This window comes from Narcine bancroftii, chromosome 4, assembly GCF_036971445.1.
Source record: "Narcine bancroftii isolate sNarBan1 chromosome 4, sNarBan1.hap1, whole genome shotgun sequence".
In the NCBI taxonomy this organism is placed as follows: Eukaryota; Metazoa; Chordata; class Chondrichthyes; order Torpediniformes; family Narcinidae; genus Narcine; species Narcine bancroftii.
The window spans coordinates 263,670,335-263,696,043 of NC_091472.1; the positions used below are offsets into that span (position 1 = coordinate 263,670,335).

The 25,709-nt window shown below is 42.6% G+C and overlaps 1 protein-coding gene across 7 annotated transcripts in view; it reads right to left on the reverse strand.

Moving 5' to 3' along the window:
• The window catches only part of klhdc3l (kelch domain containing 3-like), an 87,181-nt gene that overhangs the window by 56,623 nt on the left and 4,849 nt on the right, over positions 1-25,709 (reverse strand). Inside the window, exon 1 of one of the 7 annotated variants that reach the window (XM_069934878.1) lies at positions 14,709-14,859. The exons of the other annotated variants lie outside the window; for them this stretch is intronic. The gene's annotated coding sequence lies outside the window, so the exon portion shown is untranslated. Of the gene's footprint in view, positions 1-14,708; positions 14,860-25,709 lie in introns of those variants that run through there. 7 annotated transcript variants of the gene reach the window in all.

Here is a 25,709-nt window from a genome sequence, read left to right on the forward strand (position 1 = left end):
ATCATCTCCTTTCAACTTTTGTCCCTTAATTTTTTTATATTTAGACATAGAGCACAGTAAGAGGACCTGCCAGCCCATGCCACCCAAATACACTAATTAACCACCCAGCATGTTTTTGAAGGGTAGGATGAAATCAAGAGCATTGTGGAGGAAACCCACACAGACAGGGGGAGAACTCCTTACAGATAGTAGTGGATTCAAACCCAAGTCACTTGCACTGTAACTGCATTGTGCTAACGCTGGGCTAACCATGCCGTCCTCAAATGTACATGATTCCAGTTTATTTTTATATACTACCTGTGTGACTGTGGGAAGAGAATTTCAGTACATAGGTACATAATGTATATGTTAGGGGAAGGAGCACAGGTTGCCAGGGAATAGGTGGATGCAAGTTGGAGGGGGTAGAGAATGAAGTTGAGGTTTTGGGGAAGAGGACAAAGGAAAATCGCTTTCAAGGAGGAATGAAAGAGAGAGACTGGAGAAGGGGGTAAACATAAATTGGAGAAATCACTATGTCGTTTGGTTGAAGATTGCCAAGATTGTGTCTGCCAGAGCCTACTTTACTGCCAGGTTGAGGCCACACACAAATTAGAAGAACACCATATATTCCACCTTGTCAATCTCCAACATGATGGCATCAACATCTACCTCCAATTTCTGGTAACCTCCTCTTGTTTTCAACCCCATCCCCATCCACCACTTTGCTTTCCCTGAGCCTACTGGCAGTATTCCTACTTCTCTTTCCCCTATCCTCATCTTTACCTGTCTGCCACACATACCTTTCTTTCTCTATTCCACCTCCTTGCCTTCATTCCATAATCTACTGTCTCCTCATTTCATATCTGTCTTTTCATTCCATAATATGTCCTCTCCAATCAGAGTGCATCCACTCTTGCTCCTATCACCTCTGAGCTTCTTATATTTTCTTTTAATCATTTCTGCCCCCCCCCGCACATGTATTCACCCATAATCTCCCATTTCATGCTCCCAACCCTCCACACCACCATTTCATCCAGGCTTCTACCTTCTTTCCTGCCAGTCTGATGAAGGGGTTCAGCCCAAAATGTGACTGTCTATTGCCTTCCATGGATGCTGCCTGACCTGCTGGGTTCCTCCAGCCCTCTGTGTTTTGCTTCAATCTGATCAGACCTCAGCATGATGATTGACTTATAACCACCCTCTGATGAAGTCCAGCAAGTCTGATGTACATGTGGATTCCAGTGGTTCAAGAAGGCCATTCAACCCCACAGACTGAAAGGTCATTGGGGGCTCGACCAATGGCTTGACAATTAGAAGGTTGCAGGAACATTGCCATCCCACAAGAACAAAAAAAAGAGTGAGATAGAAAAAGCTTGGTCTCCTGTTTTTGAGTTCTTAATCCTATTCCCATACTCTTCCCAAATTCCTTTGTATTATTTTCCCCAATCAAGCTAATTATCCAATTCTCTCTGTAATACAGTAAAATCCCCTGTAACCAACACCCACGTGGATTGCGGATGCCAGATATATGAATTTTCCAGTTACCTGAGACACTTTTACAATGCCTAACTAATGCGTCTACATTAAGAATAAAATGCTTAGGAGTCATGTGATGGAGTAGTGGCTGGTCAGGAAAACCAGCCCTCTTCAGGAAAACAGGAAAAAAGTTAGAAAAAGACAAAGCACAACAAAAATAAAATAGAAGAAAAAGAAGATAAAGTTACAGAGAAGAGAAGGAGGATGGCATCCAAGAAAGAGAAAATAAAAACAACTGGAATAAAAGTAGAAAAATCAGCGAAGAAGAAAGAAGAAGGCCTTGCCTGGATGAAGGAACAGGATGCTGTGGTGACAAGGAGCACCTGACCCCAGAGGTCAGTGCCTATCCTGCAGAGTCACGACTCACCTGCCGGTGGACTTCAAAAATGGCTCTCGGAGCCAAACAAAAGTGCACAACCAACGGAAACAAGGGAAAAAGAGGACACCGTTGGGAGGGGGTCCAAGCAGAGGAGCAGGCAGCCGCAGCGCGAACAGCTGAGGGATGCCTGACACCAGAGCGCTCAGCTGGAAGATGAGAAAGGCAGAAGAGAAAGGAGCGACATTGGAGAGAGACAGAGAGACGACCGGGAAAAAGATCAACGGCAGGAGGCACAACAGAGGAGTAGCCCAAGAGGGAAGGGCCATCAACAAGAGTCCCAGCAAGAAGAGGCCCGTCAAAGAGATGCAAGCAGATCCACAGGAAAAACAGAAGAGACACAGACACAAAGAAGAGAAGAAGACACAAACACAGGTACAGACACAGAAGAAGAGGAAGAAGAAGAACAAGGTTTTCATAGAGAAATAGAAGGTAAAACTGATGGACAAAGAGAAATAGACGGTAAAACTGATGGACAAAGAGAAATAGAAGGTAAAACTGATGGACAAAGAGAAATAGAAGGTAAAACTGATGGACAAAGAGAAATAGAAGGTAAAACTGATGGACAAAGAGAAATAGAAGGTAAAACTGATGGACAGAATATAGAGAAAGTTTTTATTTGAAGAACAAATGAGGTCATTAAAAGAATGGTTAGCATTAGAATTTAATGCAATTAAAAGGAAAATGAAAAGAACAGAAGATAAAATACAAAGGTTAGAACTGGTAATGACAGAAATAAGGAAAAGAGTAAAGAATGTGGAAGACTGGGAAAGCTGTAGAAATGGAAGCAAATGACTTAAGAGAAAAATTGGAAGAAATTGACAATTGTCAGCTCTTCATTCTGGGCTCCACCATTTTATTCAAACAGAACTGTATTGAAACTTTATTCAAACTGTTGCTGGGGGTGGGGAACGATTAGGGCGCTCCACTGGCTGAATATTTGCTCCCATCTTTGTCAAGGGGTTGCGTCTTGCTTTGGAGAATATTTCCTTCTATAATTTCAAACTTTTATTCAATTGTAAAAACACATTATCTATTTATTTATTTATTTATTTCCTCCAAACCCCCCCACCCAGGGTGGTTGCTCGCTTCAGCCACATTTTCAGGCAACCCATCCAAAATTCCCAATAACTTACTGTGCAAAGGAAATGTTCCCTCCCCCCATCATCCCATGTATTTGGTGGTGAAGTTTTCACTGCATGAAACAAGGTTTTTTTTTAAAAAAAAACATCATACTAAAGGAATAAAGTTCATAAGATAATTAACAGGAAACAAAAAGACTGCTACTCTTTGCCATTCATTTCCTTTTTAATTAATTAGTTATTTACCAATATCCTCTCACTTCAACTGTCAGGCTGATGTACAAATGGTTACACCAAAACCATAAACTACTCAGGAAAGGCCAAATGCCCTGCATATGCCCTCTGTACCCTTTATAAAGGACCATCTGTCATAGACCACAAATATAGATTGTCTAGATGATAATCACAATGAATACAATTCAAAAAAGTTCTTAATTAGCTGTAAAGTGATGGGGGAGGGGGGGTCATGAATAACTAAAGCACAAGATTGTTCTTCAATGGTAAGTGCATTTATCAGGACACCTCACATGAATTTTTAAATTTTCTGCAACAGCTTTTTGTATTTATTGATCGTAGATGAAGGGAAGGAGAAGGAGGGATTCATAATTGAAACATGGTTTTGTGAAGTGCTCAAGTCGTGATTCACAGCATAAAGAAACAAGCATTATGCACTCTATGCACCATATGCCTTGCTGGAACACAATCTACTCTTACCATGGAAACAGCAGCTACAATCATGTCAACATAGTGATGGATGGCGTTAGAAAGAGAAGAACAGCAGGAACCTTGGGTGACGTGTACCTATCTGTTGGTGTAATATAATCCCACGAGGATCTGACAAATATTGGTGGGATTAACAAAATGGGAGTAACCATTTAATGGTGTAAATGACCTGTTACATGGTTAACAGAATATTACAAGAAAGAAATTTGAAGCACCTGCCAGCATCAGGTGGAGGAAACAATAAACCCTCCAATGTGCAAACCATGTATTAATACTGAACATGGTCATAGCCCTCAAGGGCTTCAAGTCAGAAAGAGGTCACTGAAATATTAACCATTTCACTTCATACTCTTTGTAATGATCTGTGACAGTTCCTGCGATAGCTCAAGATCAATAACTGTGGGCTGTGGCAAGATGGCGTAGAGGGAAGACGTGAAGTTCCACCTTCCCCCAGTTAGACTTATAAATACCCGATTTTAAAACTTGTAAAAGTGGTCAAAAATAGTGGAGGATTGAAATGGCTACAAACGTGAAGAAATCAAAAGCCCAATTGCAAAAGGAATTACCTTATAAAAGTGTTTAAGAATTGAGGCCTACTTACCAAGTTGAAGCCACGCAGTCGTTGATTGGAGCTCCCAAGCCTCAGAGGACTCCTGGTCGGCTAAGTATTACACCTGCACTGATCACGCATTCTCAAGATGGCACCGGTTCAGTGACGAGCTCGACCAGCCCTGACTCGCGCACCCGTGAACCCGGGTGCGCGGGCGGATCGGACGAACAAGGACAGACTTGCGAGCCCGCAGTATTGCCTGGTGGTCCGAGGGCGCGCAGTATAGCGTTGGAAGACGCACCTGCACGGTCGGTGACTTTGCTGAGCATGCAAGGTGCGTCGCGGTTCCGTGAGTTATTGGCAAAGCTGCAGGCTGTGGGGAAGCCCGAAAGATGGCAGGCTGACGAGGTCGGCACGCTGTCGACAGGTGTCCAGACCCGCAGCCGCACTGGAAGAGGAAGAGAGCTCAACATTACTGGAATTAATACAGGAAGAAATGGGGACTGAGACCAGAGAAGGTAGGTCTCAAGGGGAAGTGATGGAACCTGGACAGGATTCTGTGTTTCCAATATTGGAAAGGATTGATCATCAAATGGAAAACATGTCAATCCAGACGTCTATTCAGATAAACCAAGGATTTATGGAAGAGAAAACTACAATGAATAATATGTGTGAAGAGATGATTTCTATGAAGAAAGATGTGACTGTAGTTTAAAGTGATGTTAGTAGATGTATAAAAACAGTAGATACTGTACAGGATCATTTTTTTAAAAATTGAACAAGCTTTTTTTGAATGTAAGAATCAAGTAGAGCGTAATAAAGAAAAAATGGAAAAAGTGGAGAACTCTTTCGTGGACTGGGGAATTCAGAAGAAGGAATTACTGAAGAAGATTGATTCATTGGAGAATCAAGGTCAAAGAAATGTAAAAAATAGTAGGTCTTCCAGAAGATACAAAAGGTTCAGATCCGGTAAAAAAAATTTAAATGGATTCCTGAGGTACTGGGCAAGGAATTTTTTTCCGGATGGTCTAGAGTTGGATCGAGTGCATTGAGCATCGGGGGAAAAAAAACATTTCCAGGTCAACCACCAAAGGCAGTTTTGATTCGTTGTTTGAAATATCAAGATAGAGAAATGATATTACGAGTTGTGGTGCAGAAGGCATGACAAAAATCAGATTCCAATAATGGTTCAAAATTACAGAGTGTTTTTCTATGCAGATTTGAGTCAAGAAATTATTAGAAGATGCCGAGAATTGAATTCAGATAAAGAAGTGTTGTGGCGAAAAGGTTACAAATTTGCCTTTCGTTACCCGGCTCTTTATGGAAATTTTCAGTCTCAATTTTTTGAAAATGATCATGATCCATTAATTTTTGCTAATTTGTTGCCAGATTTGTGAGGAAATGGTCAGTCACCATTATCGTCGCCTAAAAGGAGGGTTAATGGAAATGGGAATGGAAAGAAGGTTGAATTGACACAGTCTTCTTGATATTGAAGACCCGGAACAATCATTGGGATTGGAATCACTGGGTTGAATATGTCTGAATAATTACTTTGTGTAAGTCTGATTGGGGGGGTGGGGGGTGGTAGATGACACTGAGACCTGATAGTCATCTGCCATTAGTGGGTTTTACCACACCCAGATTTTTAGGGAGTTTTTAGTAATTTACTAAGGGGAAGTTTATATTTTTTTTTGCTTTTGTGGTATTTTTATATGGGGGAAAGGTTTAGAATATTTAGGGAATTCGAAAGGGGAGTAATATTTTATAGTAGAGTTTTTATTGAAATCTATAATTTGAACTTTGCAACTTGTAATGTCCAGGGATTGAATAATCCTATTAAGCGTAAATGGGTATTGGCTTATATTAAAAAAAAAATGAAAGTCGATATTGCTTTTTTACAAAAGACACATTTGACTGAAAAAGAACATATGAAATTGAAAAGAGTTTGTGTCTGTCATGTATTTTCTTCTTCTTCAATTCAAACGCAAGAGGTGCAGCGATCTTAATTCATAAGAAATTACTGTTTGAATTAGAATCCCTTGAAGGTAATGCAGGGAGGGTTTCGAGGTTGAATTGTAATTTTTTTGCTGAATCATGGACTGTTAAATATTTATGCACCTAATGTGGATGATGAAAGGTTTATGTCGGAGGTTTTTTTCTTGTAAAATCAGGCTAAGGAAAATATTTTGGTTGGGGGAGATTTTAACAGTGTTTTAGATCCTTTGTTGGACGGGTCTCTGAAAAGTATAAGAAAATCAAAGACAGAAATATAAATAGGGGCCTTGATGAAAAATTTGGATTTAATTAATATTTGGAAGAGAGTAAATCCTACAGAGAAAGATTTCTCCTTTCATTCATTTAGACATGATTCATTTGCTAGAATAGATTTTTTTTTTGGTACATTTACAAGGTAGAGTACTCCAAGCCGAATATAAAAGCCGGGTCATATCGGATCATTCTATGTAGTTTTAATCTTGTGCAAGTCCAGAAGTGGTGCAATTGTCTTATAGATGGTGGCTTAATACAAAGTGCAGAGAACAAAACAAAGGACTCTACATCACCTTTGTTGACATGGTCATAGAAGCCTTCGACACCGTGAGCAGGAAAGGGCTTTGGCAAATACTAGAGCGCATCGGATGCCCCCCAAAGTTCCTCAACATGGTTATCCAACTGCACGTAAACCAACAAGGTCGGGTCAGATACAGCAATGAGCTCTCTGAACCCTTCTCCATTAACAATGGCGTGAAGCAAGGCTGTGTTCTCGCACCAAGCCTCTTTTCAATCTTCTTCAGCATGATGCTGAACCAAGCCATGAAAGACCTCAACAATGAAGACGCTGTTTGCATCCAGTACCGCACGGATGACAGTCTCTTCAATCTGAGGCGCCTGCAAGCTCACACCAAGACACAAGAGAAACTTGTCCGTGAACTACTCTTTGCAGACGATGCCGCTTTAGTTGCCCAATCAGAGCCAGCTCTTCAGCGCTTGACGTCCTGTTTTGCGGAAACTGCCAAAATGTTTGGCCTGGAAGTCAGCCTGAAGAAAACTGAGGTCCTCCATCAGCCAGCTCCCCACCATGATTACCAGCCCCCCCACATCTCCATCGGGCACACAAAACTCAAAACGGTCAACCAGTTTACCTATCTTGGATGCACCATTTCATCAGATGCAAGGATCGACAACGAGATAGACAACAGACTCGCCAAGGCAAATAGCGCCTTTGGAAGACTACACAAAAGAGTCTGGAAAAACAACCAACTGAAAAACCTCACAAAGATAAGCGTATACAGAGCCGTTGTCATATCCACACTCCTGTTCGGCTCCGAATCATGGGTCCTCTACCGGCATCATCTACGGCTCCTAGAACGCTTCCACCAGCGTTGTCTCTGCTCCATCCTCAACATTCATTGGAGCGCTTTCATCCCTAACGTCGAAGTACTCGAGATGGCAGAGGTCGACAGCATCGAGTCCACGCTGCTGAAGATCCAGCTGCGCTGGGTGGGTCACGTCTCCAGAATGGAGGACCATCGCCTTCCCAAGATCATGTTATATGGCGAGCTCTCCACTGGCCACCGTGACAGAGGTGCACCAAAGAAAAGGTACAAGGACTGCCTAAAGAAATCTCTTGGTGCCTGCCAGATTGACCACCGCCAGTGGGCTGATATCGCCTCAAACCGTGCATCTTGGCGCCTCACAGTTCGGCGGGCAGCAACCTCCTTTGAAGAAGACCGCAGAGCCCACCTCACTGACAAAAGGCAAAGGATGAAAAACCCAACACCCAACCCCAACCAACCAATTTTCCCCTGCAGCCGCTGTAACCGTGTCTGCCTGTCCCGCATCGGACTTGTCAGCCACAAACGAGCCTGCAGCTGACGTGGACATTTACCCCCCTCCATAAATCTTCGTCCGCGAAGCCAAGCCAAAGAAGATTAAAGAAACCAGAATTTGTTGCTTTTGTTAAGGAACAGATTTCTCTATTTCTGGCTGAGAATATTAATACAGTAAGTAGTACTTTTGTATTATGGGATGCTTTTAAAGCATATTTGCATGGGCAAGTTATTAGTTTTACTACGAAAGTTAAAAAAAAAGCAATATGTGGTGGAAAGCATAACATTGGAGAAACAAATTACTGAGTTGGAAAAGGAATTTCAGAAAAATGTTACAGAAGATAAAAAGGCAGCTTTAGCGAAGTTGAAACTACACTACAAACCTATCAGTATGAGCTTTTAATTAATCAATCTAAGCAATGTTATTATGAATTAGGTGAGAGGGCTCATAAGGTGTTAGCATCGCCCAACTCGGAGGTTGGTCCATATCCATCAATCTACTAACAAATTTCAACTGAGCTGCTTCATAATAATTTTGAAAATGAGGTAATTGAAGACCACCCAATGCATATTTCCATGTAAGTTTATGTAAAGCTACTCATGCAGTTTATGTAAAGCTACTCATGAAGTTGAGGTACATCAGTTCATATTTAAATGGAATATGAACAGACATCGCAAATTATTAATGCTGTTAAAAAGAATTCAATAGTTACCTATAAACCTCAGGAAATTAATGACCAGTTTTACTAATTTTATCAACAATTATTTACTTCTGAGGGAAAGCAGGAAGCTGGTTCTATTAATTCTTATTTATCTAAATTAAATTTACTTGTTTTAGGAGAGGAGGAAGTTAGGGAATTAGAAGTTCCATTTACAGATTTCGAGATTAAAGAAGCTATACAAGAGATGCCGAATGGGAAGTTACCGGAGGATGATGGATTTTCAGCTGAACTTTATAAAGTATTTTATGAATATTTATCCTCGGTATTTGGAGATGTTCTACAGCAAATAACTGAGGATCAGATGTTACTGGAATCTTGTTCGAGTGCTATAATTACTGTGATTTTAAAGAAAGATAGGGATCCATTGAAAGTATCTTCGTATAGACCTATTTCTTTACTAAATGCAGATTATAAAATTATGGTGAAAGTATTAGAGAATAGACTTGCTAAATATTTACCTCAGTTGATACATGTAGATCAAACAGGTTTAATTAAGAATAAAAATGCATCTGATAACATTCTTCGATTGATCACATTGGTCAATGCATCTAGACAGCATCCAGTGGTTGCACTGGATGCGGAAAAAGCTTTTGATAGGGTTGAATGGAATTTTTTATTTAAGGTGTTAGAGAAGTTTAATTTTGGCTCTTATTTTATTGGTTGGGTTAAAGCTTTATATAAAAACTCAATTGCCAGGGTGGAGACAAATGGTCAAACTTCTTTACCATTTAAATTAACGCGATCCATTATCACCAGCCTTGTTTGCATTGGCTATTGAACTGTTAGCTCAGACAATACGACAGAATTATAAGATCAAAGGGATGAGAATTGCAGATGATGAATATAAGATTAATTTATTTGCGGATGATGTGTTGGTCTATTTGACAGAACCGGAGTAGTCTTTGAAATATTTGCAAGATTGTTTGCTGAAATTTGGGGAGTTATCTGGATATAAGAGTGAAATATTACCAGTTGGGGAAGGAAACTATTTGGAATATGAAAATATTATAAAATTGAAATGGTCAGATAGAATTAAATATTTGGGAGTAATAGTAAATGCAGATTACCAATTTTTATATAAATTAATGTTCCTTGTTCCTTTATTAAAAAGGATTAAAATGAATTTGATTAAAAGGAAAGATCTTCCATTAACATTAGTTGGTCGAGTAAGTTGGATTAAAATGAATATTTTTCCTCAAATCCAATATTTGTTTCAGTCGATACCTTCCTTACTTTCAAAGAGCTTCTTTCAGGATTTGAATAACATGGAGCGGGAATTTTTATGGAAGGGGAAATTAGCATGAGTAGCTTTACATAAACTTACATGGAAATATGCATTGGGTGGTCTTCAATTACCTCATTTTCAAAATTATTATGAAGCAGCTCAGTTGAAATTTGTTAGTAGATTGATGGATATGGACCAACCTCCGAGTTGGGCGAAGGTGGAAATGGCTTGTATTTCTGAAGTTGAGGTACATCAGTTCATATTTAAATGGAATATGAATTTATTGCGAGAATGTAATATGCCAATAGTAAAACACTTGTTAAAGATATGGGGTAAAAGAAATATGGTTTTAGGGTTGAAGGGTAAATATCAATTCAAACTCCGCTAAACCATAATCAACTTATTCCCTTTTCAATGTTTAATAATCATTTAAAGAGATGGAATTCTAAGAGTATAAAGAAAGTTCAAGATTGCTCTGAAGGAGGACAGTTTCTTTCTTTTAATCAATTGAGGAAGAAATTTGATATTTCTGTAAATTCTTTATTCGTGTACTATCAACTCAGAGCTTTGATAAAAGATAATTATGGTAAAGAGATGAATTTACCTATGTTGACGAAATTTGAATCTTTGATTTCCTCTATACCAAAGAAAGGTTACATTTCGGATATGTATCAATTGTTACAAGATAGTATGGATAAACTGGAATGGGAGAAATCTAGGCTTAAATGGGAAAGTGATTTAACTTATATTTTTCCTGAAGACAATTGGGAGGTTATGTGTCACGATAGCGTAACTAAGTTGACAAATGTAAGATATGGAATGGTTAATTATAATTTTTTACATCAGTTATATTTGACTCCAGAGAAATTGAAAAAATATGGGTTTAGTAATTCGGATTCTTGTTTTTGATGTGGACTATGTACTGGAACATTTTTACATGCTATTTGGTCTTGTGTTAAAGTACAACCATTTTGGGAAGGAATTAGATTGGTCTTGGAAAAATTAATTAAGATTAAATTACCATTAGACCCATCGATTTTTTTTGTTGGGCTATATGGTTTCTTTGAAGGGATTTGGGTTGGATAAATTTCAAATTGCATTTGTACATTTAGCATTATCTGTAGCATGAAAATATGTAGCTAGTACCTGGAAAGATAATGTGGAGATTAATATAGTATGTTGGCATAATGAATTAAGAGCTTGTATTCCATTGGAAAAGATTACATGTAACTTGCATAATAATTATTCCTTCTTTGTTAATATGTGGTCTTCTTATTTGGACTATATGAATTTGAAAATACTTTGAAATATTCTATATATTCTGTTTTGTGTTTGTATTTGCTGGCTGAAGGGCTGGGAGGCTGGGGAGGGTTTTTCTTTATGTATCTAAAAATTTCTTGCTGTTATTTGATTGTATTTTGTTTTTAAAAAATCTTTTTAATAAAATTTTAAAAAAATCAGTAACTGTGTCCACATTGGTGGCTGCAGATTTTAAATAATTTTTGTTTTTAAATTCAGACATACAGCACAGTAACAGGCCCTTTCAGCCATTGAGTCCATGCCATCCAATTACACCCAATTTGCCTATAACCTCGGTGCCTTTTTTAAAAAGTGGTGGGACTACAGACAGCCCTGGATTCGAACCTATCTCGTTAGCACCATAACAGTTTTGAACTAACTGCTACTCTAACCATGTGGCCCAAAGAGGGCAAAAAAATGTTAAACTTATGAATGACTTCAATGCAGTTAATAGTAAGAACCCACTTTCCTCAGCAGAGGTGTCAAAAACCAAGAGGCATTGATTTAAAATAATTAAACTAAGGATTAGAGGGAGATGGAGGTCTGGAACTTAATGCCCAAGAAGTTTGAAGAGGCAGAATCTCTCAACACATTGAAAAAGTACTTGGATATCTACTTAGAGACCTGTGATCTGCAGTGTTATGCCACTACTACTAGAATCCGTTACATGCTGGGTAGCTGTTTCCATGAGCACCGAGATGATGGGCTAGATGGCCTTTTCTTGTGTCACATGTGCCAAAAAGATACAAAAAAGGTCACTTATTTATACATAGTGTTGATATTAAGACCAGTCAATTTATTTTGATGAAAATCAAAACGGCAGATGCTGCAGTTCTCAAGTGGGAACAGAATATGCTAGCAACACTCAGCAGGTTGGACAACATCTGTGGAAAGAGAAACTGACAACCTATTACATCGAGGATTATCCAATAGATCTGGGAAAGATGGAAAATAAGTTTGTTTTAAGTTGCTGGTGGAGTGAAGATAGGATGGACAAAACAAAATAAATATCTGTGACATGGTGAGACCAGAGTCAACCCTGGCTCTTAAAATAAATTCCAAGAAATAAATATGAAATAAAAGCAAAAATGCTGAAAACATATGTGGAAATGGAAAAAGTCAGTGTTTTACAGCAAGGAAACAGGCCCTTTGGCTCAACCTTTCCTTGCTGACCAAGTTGTCTCGCCAAAACATTTGCAAATTTATTATATCACATTTCAAGTTCAAGTTTATTTTCATGACTATATATACCAGAAGAAACAGTGTTTCTATGGACCACAGTATATTTCTCACACACATATATAAAAATAAAATAAATATGCATAATTATTCTGGAATAATTTGCTCAACTTCACTTACAAGAGACCCAAGGTTACAGGATGTCACACCCTACGGGGAACAACCTATTTCCCAGCCTGGCAGTGCTGATTTTGATGCTTGTACCTCCTTTCTGATGGCAATGGGTCAAAGATTCAGTGTTATGGATGATAGGAATCCTCAATAATTCTTTGAGCCCTATTTAAACAACACTCCAAGTGAATGTTGCCTATAGAGGAAAATGATCTGTTTTCATGATCCTTTTTTCTGGTCCAATGATGCACAATGATGCAGGCAGACAGAACACTCTCAATTGTGCTCCTGTTAAATAGTGTCAGGATGGGGGATGATGGTCTTGCCCTCTGTTATGAACTAATAAAATCTTATTAGTACAGGGTACTAACAAAGAACAACAATGGAAAATTCACCAGGCAATGGTAAATTCAAAATAATAGATTTTATTAAACTATTAATAACATAACACTTCTTACTAAACTCTAAATTTAACTATCTTAAATCTGTGTGTGTGTGTGGGTGGGTGTGATTAGATCCCAAACAATTACAGTTGAGGCATAATTCTGAAAAGTCCATTTTAAATTTCAGCATCAAACATCTTATTTTGAACTTGAAGATTTTTCAACTGCAGTTCAGAAGTAATTAAGAAGCATTTTGAAACATCATGTCTTCAGACCTCTTTTAAACTCACTTTCTTTTGTAGAGTTGTCTTTCACAGCAATGTTTCTTCATGCAAGTGATTTTGCAAACTCCCTCTTATCTTGCCTTAAAAGTTATGGAGTCTGTTTTCCATGATAATTTCTTTCTTAATCAAGAGTGACCTTTTTGCAATAGACTTGAGGCTATCCTCTTAGAGGCAATTGGAGTGACTATTGCTTTTAAAATACGTTTCGTGTTCCTTCTTTTATTAAGGAGAACACAGACATCCTTCCTTCTTTTAAACGAATCGGTGGCTGATTTTCCAATCCTGTCGGATCAGGATGGCTTTCTCTTCGACTAAACTCCTCTGTCTCTGATTTCGATAATATATTTCTTGCAAATCTCTCGTCACATGGTATGACATCATAACAGCCTTTGAAGTCCTTTTGAACCACTTAACATCTTCATGCTAAAATGCATAATTTAATCTTTGTCTTCCCAAACTTAAAATCAAAGCAATTGTCTTTGATTGATGTTTCTCCCCATTTCCGAGTTGTCCAGAATTGACCAGGCAAATGCTTCTTAAGTAAACAGTCCGTCATAAAATCTTTCATCTCTCTTTGCTTCAACTGTAATTACAGCAGACTTCGGTCTCTGAGATGATGTCAGCTACCATCTTGAAATAATCTCTCTGTTTTTAAAATGCACATGTGTTGTCTAAGACATATAAATATGAAATATAGTTTAACATTAAACTAAAGATTAGTTATAGCACATTTGTCACATCCTTCTCAACCTTCTTAGGACATGTAGGCACTGTTGCATCTTCCTGACGAGTGAGGTGGTGTTGTAGGTCCAGGAATAGATCGTCCTTTATATGCACACCAAGGCACTTTGTACTCTCAACTCTATTTCAGAGCCATTGACGTGTAGTGAGAGTGTATGTCCTTCCTCCTCCAGATGTCCACGATCATTTCCTTTGTCTTGTTTATGTTGAGAGTAGGCTGCAGTTCTCGCTCCAACCTCTCCAATACAAACTGACTCATCATTGTAGCCGATTAGGCTAACTACTGTTGCATCATCTGCAAACGATGATTCTGTGTGAATGGAATCTAGCAGTGCAGTTGTGAGTCAGCAGCGTGAACATTTTAAGTTGAGCACAAAGCCCTCAGCATGATGGGACTTGAGATTTGTTAATAGTTTATGTCAGAAATCTTTCATCAGAATTCAACATCATTCTTGTTTGAACTCAAATCACAAATTTGGCTTTAAGTCCATTACCATCGAACTCAAAACCCAGCATGTCCTTGAAACATTCCAATTTTGCAAAAGATTCTTACTTATAGCATCTACAAGATATTTTCTTACATAGCTATGCAATACTGCTCATATCTTCATAAAGCACATTGCCAATATACCTGTGAAAACATCCAACTTGTCTTCAATAATGGATCTCTAATCCCCTTTACTCTTGAAACTGTTTGACAACCAGCATTTTATGTCAATTAAAAGCAAAAAAAAGTACAAAGCCATAATCTCAGATCCAGTCTCCTTGATGATGGTCTGAAACGAAAAAAAATTATTCACAACTTAGGTGTGATATCTGATCCTGTTGAGCTTTGGACTAAATATTTCTTCCAAACTTCCCCCAACTCTGCCAATGCCCAAATTTATTACCTGCCAATTAGGCTATGTGGTACCTTTGTTCCGACCATCCAATCCCTCAGTCAAAAGTCTCAACAAATTCCAGACCAAACTCAATCAGTCTACTCACAGCCAAATCCTTGTTCCCTACATCCAAACTTCTAGATATGATTGCAGATTTAGATTGCCTCCCAATTAACCATTGCTTAAATTTAACATTGTTTTAATAGGGCTCAAAGAATTCCTTCCATTCAGGATACAGCATCTTTGACCCACTACCATAAAGTCAGAGGGACAGGAGTATCAAAATCAGGATTGCTAGGCAAGGAAATAGCTTCTTCCATCAGGCTGTCAGATTGATGAACAGAATCCTGTCACCAAATGAATCATCCCAAAAATGATAATAAACTTGAACAATGTCATCAAACTAAGCAACAACCTTGATTTCAAAATTCTCATTCTTTATTACACAACTCTCCACTGTCTCACCACTCCCTAGCTCCCTAATCTGCTCAAGCTGCACTATGCTATGAGGTCACTGTCCCAACACCAATTCTTGCTTCATAAAATTTATGAAACGGAAGAAACCAATATGATCCATCATGATAACGTTGGTCACAAACAGGTATTAGGTTCAGTCCATTTCCCAATGCTTGGCTATAATTTTACAGTTTTTAGTTCTTCAAATGAATCCCTAGTATTAATTGCTCCAACACTGATGGTCAAATCTCAGTAAAGGAAACCCCTAACCATTTTAAGATTCAGCTTACAATTTTCAATCACAAGCAAATCTTTGATCATCTGACCCAATATATATTTTTTCTGATGTGGGATCAATGCTTGTGTAAAATCCATGTTGTAAGTTCCCAGAGATATCTGATTTTTTTTTAAATGACATAAATAGTAAAAACAAAATGCTAGAGAAATTCTGCAGGTCGAACAGTGTACTTTATATTGCAAAGATAAGGAAACAAAACCAACATTTCAGGCTTGAACTTTCAACAAAATATGAACAAACTGTAGCAGGCGTCCAAAAGAATGGTGGGGGGGGGGGAAGGGAAGGTCAAGGGGAGGAGGTAATAGGTGGATATGGGAGAGAGGGCACATTAGCAAATGAGGGAGGGGGGTTGGCTCTGTGAATGGAGAGGGAGGTGGTGGGGAGGGCTGGAGGAAAGAAGCCAGAGGGATGGGAAAGAAAGGGAGTGAGCCAGCAGAAACCGGAGAAATCAATGTTGATGCCAACTGGTTGGAGAGTGCCCGGACAGAATAGGAGGTATTGCTCCTGCAATTTATGGGTGGTCTTGGTTTGACAGTACATGACCCCGTGGTCAGACGTATCAGAGCAGGAATGGGGTGCAGAATTGAAATAGTTGGCCACTGAGAGTTCCCTTTTTAATACAGATAGAGTGAATGTGCTCGGCAAAGTGGTCTCTCAGTCAGTGTACGGTTGTTTATAATTCATACTGGTTGTGGGTTTCTAATAAGGAAGTCAAGGATCCAGTTACAGAGTTGGGTGCAGAGGCCCAGACTTTGGAACTTGTTGACCCACACTGAGTATGATGGTTTTGAAATATGAGCTGTATTTGATGAAGAGTAACTTGATGTATGTGTTGTTGTTGTAGTGATGACCCAGAGCTGAATGGAGACCTTCTGTGGAGCAAATGTGATGGTAGGCAAACTGCAGTGGGTTCATATCTTTACTTCGGTACGTGTTAATTCTGGCCATAACCAATCTCGAAGCATAAACCAAGCATTTCATCACAGTAGGTGTGATGGCTTCTTGGAGATAGTCATTGAGGCAGCTCAGTCTGCTCTTCTTGGACACCAGGATGATTGATGCCCATTTGAAGTAGGTGGGAACTTCCGACTGGAGCAAAGAGGCAGGGCCGGTGCCAGAACAAGTCTTAGCAGGGGTGGGGGGTGTAATCTGACCTTCAAAAACTCACTCAGCCTGGGGTGGAGGGGGACTGCCATGCCCAAGCCTGCCATCTCCCCATACACAATACAGAGCATGCAATAATCACACATCTCCAAAAAATATATAAAATCAAAACACAGAGCTAACATCTGCCTACCATGAACCTCCTTCATGCACCTCCCCAACAGGTAGGAAGGCAACACAGGGCAACAGCTTCCATCAGCATGGAGACAGAGGCCGATATGACAGGCCCTCGGCACCGCAGGATGGATGCAATGCCACGGGTCGGTGTGTGAACCCTTAAAGCCCCGTGCTCTTCACCCGTAACCCCTGGGGATCTCTCCAGCCTTGTATTTGTCCACCTTGCTGTGATGCATTGTGGGCAACAGGTATGCATGTTTCCCTGGCGCTAGCAAAACTGTGTGGGGAATTATGTCTAACGAGATAGCCATTGATCCCGCTGTGCCGACCCTGCAGTGGGGGATTGAAAATGTCCATGAACAGTCCAGCTAGTTGGTTGGCACAGATTTTCAGTGTCTGTCAGGTACACTATCAGAGGCTGACACCTTGCATGAGTTCACCCTCTTGAAGGATGTTCTGACTTGGCATCAGAGACAGATATCACAGGGTAGTCAGCTTCTGCACAATTTCTCATTGATACTGCTGAGTTCTCCTTTTGATAGGAGCATAAAACATGTTCACCTTTTCAGGTAGTGAGGCATCAGAGCCATTTATGGTGTTAGGCCATGCCTTGTAAGATGTAATGGCCTTCAATACCTGTCAGCTGGTGAGTATATGACTCTGTCTCTAGTTTCTCCCAGAATTGCCTCTTCGCTGCTGAGCTGGCCTTCAAAAGGTCCCTTGGTGAGGGGCTCAAACACAAAATGATAGTGATGTATCTTTATCTTTTTGATATAAAGTACACTGTTTGACCTGCTGAATTACCCCAGCTTTGCATTTTACTTCTGCAGACTTTCGTGTTTTACTCATGACATAAATGGCTCTCCAGCACTTTTATGGACCACAGTACACCCCAGCACCTGCAGATTTTATTGTTTAACTGTGAAAATAAGAAACTGTACTACTGTTTTGAAAGGCATTCTCACTGATATCATGCATAACTATTGCTGTTCAGGAGAAAGTGCAAGATGTGTTACCTATTTGGAAGGACATACACAGTAAATGGTAGGGCACTCAGTGTGATAGAACAGAGGGACTTGGGAATAGATACATAATTCCATGAAAGTGGCATCACAGATGGGTAGCGTTGTATAGAGAGCATATAGGACTTTAATGAATCAAAGTATTGAATATAGGAGTTGGGACATAATGGTGAGGCCACATTTGGAGTTTTGCGTGCAGTTTTGGTCACCTAATTCCAGGAAAGCTATCTTAAGATTGAAGTAGGGCTGAGAAGATTTACAAGGATGTTGTCCAGACCTTAGGAACTGAGTAAGTAAAGGAGTAAACATAGCAAAAAGGCTGGATACTCTCCAGCCAGATAGCATTAACATCAACTTTTCTGGTTTCTGCTAACTTGCTCTCCTCTTCCCCCTCCCTTCACCTAGCCATCCCTCCTCCCCTTGATCAGTGCTGTCCCCTCTCTCCCTTCTCCACCTTTCACCCCCAGCATCTGAGACCGCCACCCTCTATTGTTTTTTCCATTCCTTGATGAAGGGCTCAAGCCAGAAATGTCAGTTATGTATTCTTACCTTTGCTGTTTGACCTGCTGAGTTTCTCCAGCATTGTGATTTTACTTTAGGAACTGAGATACAGGGAAATATTAAATAGTTTGGGATTTTTTTTTCCCTGGAGCGTAGAAGAATGAGGGAAGATTTGATAGATGTATTTAAAATTATGAGGGGGACAGACAGAGTAAATGTATGCAGGCTTTTTCCACTGGGGGTAGGTGAGATATAAACCAGAGGACATGGGTGAAAGTGGAAAAGTTTAGGGGGAACTTCTTCACCTAGTGGTGGAAGCATAGAACAAGCAGGGGTGCAATGGTGCCAGAGCTCACCAGAGCACCATTCTGGCACCTCTTTAAAAAAAAAAGGCTAAATAAACAAGCAAGGAATTTTAACTGGGGCGGGGGGGAAATTTAACAGCGGCCACATATTAAATACAGGCAGGGTTGGCATCATGCCTCACTCCCCACCCCGAGCGCTATTCTGGACATACAAGGAACCCGTTTCTTCCACAGCTGGTACACATGTCGTCCTTCCTTGACCTACCGTTTTCTCTCAATTATACAATGCCAAATACAACATGGTGGCCACCAGTCCAGGTCTTGCAAGACCTCCTTGTCTCTATTTTGATGCATTGGCCACCCCTACCATAGGTGCTATTTTGCGTAGATATACGCTCACAGTACAGATCAGTAGATTTTGCCCCCCCTCCCCCACCACGATTACCCTAATTCCCCTCTATTTGATTTGTTCTGAAGCTGACTCAGAATACAGGAGATTTTACAGAAATGGGTGTTGGGTGGGGGATGGGGTGGGTGGTGGCTGACAGGGGAAAAATACCATCAATAATATTAGGATATTTGATCATCTTTAGTGAGCTTCGGCACCTAAAAAATTAGCACTGGGAACGAACTGCCAGCTGAAGTGGTAAATGCAGGCTCAATTTTCTTTAAAAAATTTGGACAGGTACATAGATGGGAGAGGTATGGGGGCTATGGATCGGGTGCAGGTCAGTGGGACTAGGCAGAAAAATAATTCAGCACAGCATAGACTAGAAGGACCCATCTTTGTGTTGTAATGTTCTATGGTTCTATATTCAACAGAATGTTGTCATAACTAAGATTTACAATCAAAATAAATGGCATGTAAAGTGTTGCCCTGGTGAAATTTGTCATAAAGCCTGTACATTTTGAAGGGGGTGGGGGGAGGAAACCAGAGCACCTGGAGGTAACCCATGCAGAGACAGGTATGATGTTTCTTTTATTACAATAAAGAAAACTTTTTTTAAAAACAATTATATTTATTAACTAAAACAGAACTCACTCAGACAAGACCACGTGGAGGCATCCATCTTGAATCTCCTCAAGATGCCACAAACTTATCTCTGACTCCTCCTAGTGGTAGCATTCTATCACTACATCCCCTTCCCTTGAGATGTTTAATCTAACATGGCACACTAATACAGTATTCTTTCCATTTAAAGTTCAGCACAAACTTTTAAGTGTGCAGTTCTTTATCTTTTAGAGATTCAGTCTGTCAGGTGCCTTGATAAATTAAATGGATCATCTTAACACAGGTGCTTGTGTCAGCCCTGCTGGTCAACTACTGTCTAGCACTAGCGGTGTTTCCTCTGTTGCTGTGCAGGCTGAATCTCTGCATGTCTGTTCCTGCAGTGTCTCTTGCATTTTCAGCAGGCTCTTTTGATCCCACCTAATTATTTGACCATCCTCTGTTCTGACAGTGAAGGATCTTGGATTTACCTCCAGAATAGTGGCCTTTTTGTCCCAAGTGTTGGAATCGCGGAGTCTTCCTGTGCCATGTTGTGCCAGTGGCCCTAAGGTTCTCACTGAATAGTCATGGTTTGCTTTTTGTCTCCCTTGCAGACACTTTTGCTTCCATTCGATATCTCTGTTCTTGTTTCATTCTGCAGAGTAGGGAAGTGTGGTGCTGTAGAATATTAGCTATAGAATGCCCATTCAGCGCCAGCTCTTCAGCGCTTGACGTCCTGTTTTGCGGAAACTGCCAAAATGTTTGGCCTGGAAGTCAGCCTGAAGAAAACGGAGGTCCTCCATCAGCCAGCTCCCCACCATGACTACCAGCCCCCCCACATCTCCATCGGGCACACAAAACTCAAAACGGTCAATCAGTTTACCTATCTCGGCTGCACCATTTCATCAGATGCAAGGATCGACAACAAGATAGACAACAGACTCGCCAAGGCAAATAGCGCCTTTGGAAGACTACACAAAAGAGTCTGGAAAAACAACCAACTGAAAATCCTCACAAAGATAAGCGTATACAGAGCCGTTGTCATACCCACACTCCTGTTCGGCTCCGAATCATGGGTCCTCTACCGGCATCACCTACGGCTCCTAGAACGCTTCCACCAGCGTTGTCTCCACTCCATCCTCAACATTCATTGGAGCGACTTCATCCCTAACATCGAAGATGGCAGAGGCCGACAGCATCGAGTCCACGCTGCTGAAGATCCAGCTGCGTTGGGTGGGTCACGTCTCCAGAATGGAGGACCATCGCCTTCCCAAGATCGTGTTATATGGCGAGCTCTCCACTGGCCACCGTGACAGAGGTGCACCAAAGAAGAGGTACAAGGACTGCCTAAAGAAATCTCTTGGTGCCTGCCAGATTGACCACCGCCAGTGGGCTGATATCGCCTCAAACCGTGCATCTTGGCGCCTCACAGTTCGGCGGGCAGCAACCTCCTTTGAAGAAGACCACAAAGCCCACCTCACTGACAAAAGACAAAGGAGGAAAAACCCAACACCCAACCCCAACCAACCAACTTTCCCCTGCAACCGCTGCAACCGTGTCTGCCTGTCCCGCATCGGACTTGTCAGCCACAAACGAGCCTGCAGCTGACGTGGTCATTTACCCCCTCTATAAATCTTCGTCCGCGAAGCCAAGCCAAAGAAAGAAAAGAAATGAAACAACCATCACACAGACTTTGCCAGTAAGCTGGGAGAGAGAAAGAGTAACCAAGGACATTCCAGACAGGAATCAATTCTCACCTCTTCTACTGAGCCATATCCTAATGCCTGCCTGATCTCTTTAACATAATAGTGCTAACTAACTACTACCTGTAGACGGGATTTAAAGGATGCAATAAGCGTCCAGCATCACTCAGTCCCTGAATGGCATTGTTTCAGTGCTGAAGTTTTGGTCACCATTGCCAACCTCAAGAATCTAAGATTACTATGAAACTATCTATTAACATATGGAAATTGAAAACCAAAAATCAGGAAGTGAGAGAATAGATACTGAACTGTACTGTGAGCAAACCTTCCAGTCTTCTGTTCATTTTTTTTGTATACCAGAAGGATGTTCTTATTTATAACTGATACATGAGATTAAATGATCAACAAATCATTTCCTTGTTTTTAGGAAGAGGACATGCAAAATATAAAACAGAAGCTGTAGCAATACCTTCTAAGAAATATTATCCAATTTATATGCAGGAAAATCCCTTAAATATTATACCCTGTGACTGTTCTTTGAATGAGACCAAATAGTTTTAGTGAGGTGACCTTGTCTACCCAACACTACAGACTGCTCATTCCAGCTAGCATTATTAAAATAAAGTCTGTTTGAATGGTGGCTTGGTTGTACTTTTTATATCTTGACAGGAGCTTGACTTTACCAGAATGTAGTCTAGATCCCATCAGAAGCTCAGCTGGTGACATGCCATATCCAAGTGGCGAAGCTCTGTAACTCAATAGAGCTAGATACGGATCTGAACCATGTCTAGTGCTTTCTTGAGCAACTGTTCAACTATGTGAACTCCTTTCTCTGCTTTATCCTTTGACTGTGGATGCAGAGGATTTGAAGTTACGTCGAAAATCATGCTCTTCTGGAAAGTTGTGGAATTCTCTACAACTGTAACATGGTCCATTGTCACTGTAGACAATTTGGGGAATTCCATGTCTGGCAAAGACCAATTTCGTATATTTGATCACACAAGCAGCAGACATATTAGGAAGCAGCACTATATCTGGATAGTGCGATAGATAATCAATAATTCTTTCCATTCACCTGGAACAGATCAGTCCCAACTTTCTGCCATGGTTCTGCTGGTATGTCAGTATTATCATGGGTTCCTTTGCCCCAGTGTTCAGCTTGAAAGGAATATTTGTTCCATTAATATGCAATGACACAGTCTACTTGTCCTGCTCAATTCTGTTCACGCTTTGCTGATCAGTGTCTGGTTTTTTTAATCTTTCTGCACTACCATGACCATGAAAAATGTATAACTGAGGGCAGTTTTCTATAGTATATACAGTTTCACTTCTATTTAGATACCTTTTGGAAAAAATATTGCTTTGCATTGTGATTCTGCCCTTTTCACTTGTTACAGACTTTTCCATAGGCTGGGCATTGTTTTGGTGCATGTGGACTCCCACATCATTTACATATGAATGTCTCTCCATCTTTTTGTTTCCAAGATCTCATATTTTGTTTGTGTGGGTGTCCAGACACCATGGCTACAACTATGCCTACATTTTCACTGACTTTTGCACTCTCACCCAACTTTTGTGCGCGGCCTAGCTTCATAGCTCTAACTAAGGTAAGAGCTGTCCCTCGCAGCAACCTCTCTCTCGTTTCTTATCAATAATCCTGAACACAATTTGATCACAGATCATTGAATCATGCAAGGGTCCAAAATTGCATCTTCTTGCTTTTAGTTTTAAGTCTGTTTAAAAAAAAACAAAGCTTGCTTTCTGCAGCTGCGCGTGTGAGTGAAACACTTACCTCTGTAGAGTTTCATTTTTCTTTGGTGAACCGTGTTCATCAAACATCTCGAGAGCCTTGTCAAGTTTGCGCTGGTCTTCTGCCGCAGCAAAAAATAAATGTGTTGAAAACCTCTAGTGCTTGAGGTCCCACCATGGTAAGTCGCATTGCAATCTTCCGTGCATCAGGTTTGCTCTCGATTCCAATGGCTTGCAGGTACAGCATAAATCTTTGTTGAAACAGCATCAACTCATGGCCAACATTTCCAGTCCAATTTGCAGCATCAGGTTCCCTTACATTTTCCACATCTCTGCTGCTATCAAATGGTGCTTTCTCTTCACACTGTGGGTGTTTATTTCACTCTTGGTATTGTTTCTTCCACTCCTGGTACCATTTGATGTTTCTTTTATTACAATAAATAATCTTGGGGTTTTTTCGAACGCGAAGGGTAGACGGCGGCGGCCCCGATCCGGGCAGGAGCAAGGGGGAGACGGCGGCCCCGGCCTCGGTCGAGTGAGGCAGGCGGAGGCCCCGGTCCGGACAGGGAGTGGGAGGCGGCGGCCCCAGTCCAGGCACAGGGAGAGCAGCAGCGGCCCCGGCCCCGGTCCGGGCGAAGGGTAGACGGCGGCGGCCCCGATCCGGGCAGGAGCAAGGGGGAGACGGCGGCCCCGGCCTCGGTCGAGTGAGGCAGGCGGCGGCCCCAGTCCGGGCACAGGGAGAGCAGCAGCGGCCCCGGCCCCAGTCCGGGCGAAGGGTAAACGGCGGCGGCCCCGATACGGGCAGGAGCAAGGGGGAGACGGCGGCCCCAGTCCGGGCACAGGGAGAGCAGCAGCGGCCCCGGCCCCGGTCCGGGCGAAGGGTAGACGGCGGCGGCCCCGATACGGGCAGGAGCAAGGGGGAGACGGCGGCCCCAGTCCGGGCACAGGGAGAGCAGCAGCGGCCCCGGCCCCGGTCCGGGCGAAGGGTAGACGGCGGCGGCCCCGATACGGGCAGGCGCAAGGGGGAGACGGCGGCCCCGGCCTCGGTCGAGTGAGGCAGGCGGAGGCCCCGGTCCGGGCAGGGAGTGGGAGGCGGTGGCCCCAGTCCAGGCACAGGGTGAACTGCGGCGGCCTCGGCCCCGGTCCGGGCAGTATGGACCGACCTAGGAGGGGAGGCAGGCCCCTCCAGCCCGGGTAAGAAACCTGCATAGGAGAAGGCTACTCCGATATAAAACCTACGACCCAAGGACCTCGCTGCCACGTCCCAGCTTGCTTGGCCACGGCACACGAACCATGGGTGTAAAGGGTGGGGCCAGTACTGCGCGCACTGCACTCCACCTAAAAGCTCCTTTGCGCAGGCCCGAGGACAGGTCCACGTCCTCCCCCTCCACGTCCTCCCCCTCCACGTCCTCCCCCTCCACGTCCTCCCCCTCCACGTCCTCCCCCTCCACGTCCTCCCCCTCCACGTCCTCCCCCTCCACGTCCTCCCCCTCCACGTCCTCCCCCTCCACGTCCTCCCCCTCCACGTCCTCCCCCTCCACGTCCTCCCCCTCCACGTCCTCCCCCTCCACGTCCTCCCCCTCCACGTCCTCCCCCTCCACGTCCTCCCCCTCCACGTCCTCCCCCTCCACGTCCTCCCCCTCCACGTCCTCCCCCTCCACGTCCTCCCCCTCCACGTCCTCCCCCTCCACGTCCTCCCCCTCCACGTCCTCCCCCTCCACGTCCTCCCCCTCCACGTCCTCCCCCTCCACGTCCTCCCCTCCACGTCCTCCCCCTCCACGTCCTCCCCCTCCACGTCCTCCCCCTCCACGTCCTCCCCCTCCACGTCCTCCCCCTCCACGTCCTCCCCCTCCACGTCCTCCCCCTCCACGTCCTCCCCCTCCACGTCCTCCCCCTCCACGTCCTCCCCCTCCACGTCCTCCCCCTCCACGTCCTCCCCCTCCACGTCCTCCCCCTCAAAAGATGCTCACAAACTCAAGCTAGCATGCTGGAACATCAGAACCATGCTAGACAAGACTGACAGCCACCGACCTGAACGTCGGTCTGCCCTCATTGCACATGAACTCCTCAGACTTGACATCGACATAGCCGCTCTCAGTGAAGTCCGCCTGGCAGATGTAGGCAGCCTCCAAGAACGCGGCGCGGGCTACACACTCTACTGGTCTGGCAAGCCTTCGGATGAACGACGCCTATCTGGTGTAGGCTTCATGGTCAAGAGCTTCATTGCCTCCAAACTCGAAAACCTTCCGACAGGCCTCTCGGACCGAATCATGTCCATGCGACTCCCACTTCAAAACAAGCGTCACATCACCCTCATCAGTGTCTATGCTCCAACCCTCCAGGCGGAACCAGCAGAAAAGAACAAGTTCTACACCGACCTGCGCAACCTCATCCAACGTACCCCTACAGCCGACAAGGTTGTCATCCTGGGCGACTTCAACGCTCGTG